Below are 2,500 nucleotides of genomic sequence, written 5' to 3'. Positions count from 1 at the left end.
GGTCGAGGCAAGCGCCCTCACCAAGGCCGAGCGTGTGCCGATGGTGGTCGAGGCAACCGCCCGCACCAAGGCCCAGCGTGTGCCGATGGTGGTCGAGGCAAGCGCCCACACCAAGGCCGAGCGTGTGTCGATGGTGGTCGAGGCAAGCGCCCGCACCAGGGCCCAGCGTGTGCCGATGGTGGTCGAGGCAAGCGCCCTCACCAAGGCCGAGCGTGTGCCGATGGTGGTCGAGGCAACCGGCCGCACCAAGGGCCGGCGTGTGCCGATGGTGTTCGAGGCAACCGCCCGCACCAGGGCCCAGCGTGTGCCGATGGTGCTGGGGGCAAGCGCCCGCACCAGGGCCCAGCGTGTGCCGATGGTGCTGGGGGTAACCGCCCGCACCAGGGCCCAGCGTGTGCCGATGGTGCTGGGGGCAAGCGCCCGCACCAGGGCCCAGCGTGTGCCGATGGTGCTGGGGGTAACCGCCCGGACCAGGGCCCAACGTGTGCCGATGGTGGTCGAGGGAACCGCCCGCACCAGGGCCCAGCGTGTGCCGATGGTGCTGGGGGCAAGCGCCCGCCCCAGGGCCCAGCGTGTGCCGATGGTTATCGGGGCAACCGGCCGCACCAGGGTCCAGGGTCTGCCGATGGTGCTCGAGGCAACCGCCCGCACCAAGGCTCAGCATGTGCCGATTGTGATCGAGGCAACAACCCACACCAGGGCCCAGCTTGTGCCGATGGCGGTCGAGGCAAGTGCCCGTACCGAAGGGCAGCCTATGCCGATGATGGTCGATGCATGTGCCATCACCATGCGCCATCATGTGCCATTGATGGTCGAGGCCTTGGCCGAAGTTCGATTTTGAGCCACGGTGCCCATGCTTGGCTCCAGCATGTGCTGGTGCCGCATTTTTTTCACTCGGGACAGCGTCGCCGGAGCATCGCCGGAGCATCGCCGGAGTACCGCCGGAGAACCTGACCGGCGGCATTGGGGTTCCGGCGATTGGGAGGGGGGCCGGGGGGGTGTGCGCACATGATGTGCGATGGGTGCTGGTACTTGGCCTTGTGTTGGCCCCCTATCCCTCATCAAACCTCTGAGAATTCACACCCCCTTAAAGAGCATTTGAGATTTTACAGGTTTGCTACCAGTAGCCGTTAAAGTGTCTGAAATGGGGACACTTTTTTCAAACGGTCACAAAATCTTCTCTACTTCGAGTTTTTAGCTGAATTTTTTTGTGCATGCCAACAAAAATAGAAGGATCATGCCTACAAAATTTGGGGCCAAAAATCCTTATAAAAAAATTTTAAAAAATCCCGAACCGCAAAAAGTTTCGAAAATCATGAAAAATAGAAAACGAGTCATCTTCCAACGAAACTTCACGTGAAGGCTTAGGGGACCATTGTATGAATTTACAAGCCATAAAAATGGCATTGGCACGGCAGAAATTTGAAGATGTGCCTAAACCCACCAGGGCCCAGCGTGTGCCGATGGTGCTCGAGGCAACCGCCCGCACCAGGGCCCAGCGTGTGCCGATGGTGCTCGAGGCAAGCGCCCGCACCAGGGCCCAGCGTGTGCCGACGGTGGTCGAGGCAACCGCCCGCACCAGGGCCGATAGTGTGCCGATGGTGCTCGAGGCAACCTGTCGCACCAGGGCCCAGCGTGTGCCGATGGTGATCGAGGCAACCTGCCGCACCAGGGCCCAGCGTCTGCCGATGCTGGTCGAGGCAAGCGCCCGCACCAGCGCCCAGCGTGTGCCGATGGTGCTCGAGGCAACCGACCGCACCAGGGCCCAGCGTGTGCCGATGGTGCTCGAGGCAACCTGCCGCACCAGGGCCCAGCGTGTGCCGATGGCGCTCGAGGCAAGCTCCCGCACCAGGGCCCAGCGTGTGCCGATGGTGCTCGAGGCAACCTGCCGCACCAGGGCCCAGCGTGTGCCGATGGTGCTCGAGGCAACCTGCCGCACCAGGGCCCAGCGTGTGCGGATGGTGCTCGAGGCAAGCGCCCGCACCAGGGCCCAGCGTGTGCCGATGGTGGTCGAGGCAACCGCTCGCACCAGGGCCCAGCGTGTGCCGATGGTGGTCGAGGCAACCTGCCGCACCAGGGCCCAGCGTGTGCCGATGGCGCTCGAGGCAAGCTCCCGCACCAGGGCCGAGCGTGTGCCGATGGTGCTCGAGGCAACCTGCCGCACCAGGGCCCAGTGTGTGCCGATGGTGCTCGAGGCTGCCGATGATGGTCGAGGCAACCTGCCGCACCAGGGCCCAGCGTGTGCCGATGGTGCTCGAGGCAACCGACCGCACCAGGGCCGAGCGTGTGCCGATGGTGCTCGAGGCAAGCGCCCGCACCAGGGCCCAGCGTGTGCCGATGGTGGTCGAGGCAACCTGCCGCACCAGGGCCCAGCGTGTGCCGATGGTGGTCGAGGCAAGCGCCCGCACCAGGGCCCAGCGTGTGCCGATGGTGGTCGAGGCAAGCGCCCGCACCAGGGCCCAGCGTGTGCCGATGGTGGTCGAGGCAACCGCCCGCACCA

Source organism: Durio zibethinus, unplaced genomic scaffold (genome assembly GCF_047325235.1).
Source record: "Durio zibethinus cultivar Kanyao isolate XHJ-2024 unplaced genomic scaffold, ASM4732523v1 HiC_scaffold_393, whole genome shotgun sequence".
NCBI lineage: Eukaryota > Viridiplantae > Streptophyta > Magnoliopsida > Malvales > Malvaceae > Durio > Durio zibethinus.
This window is presented reverse-complemented; position numbering follows the sequence as displayed.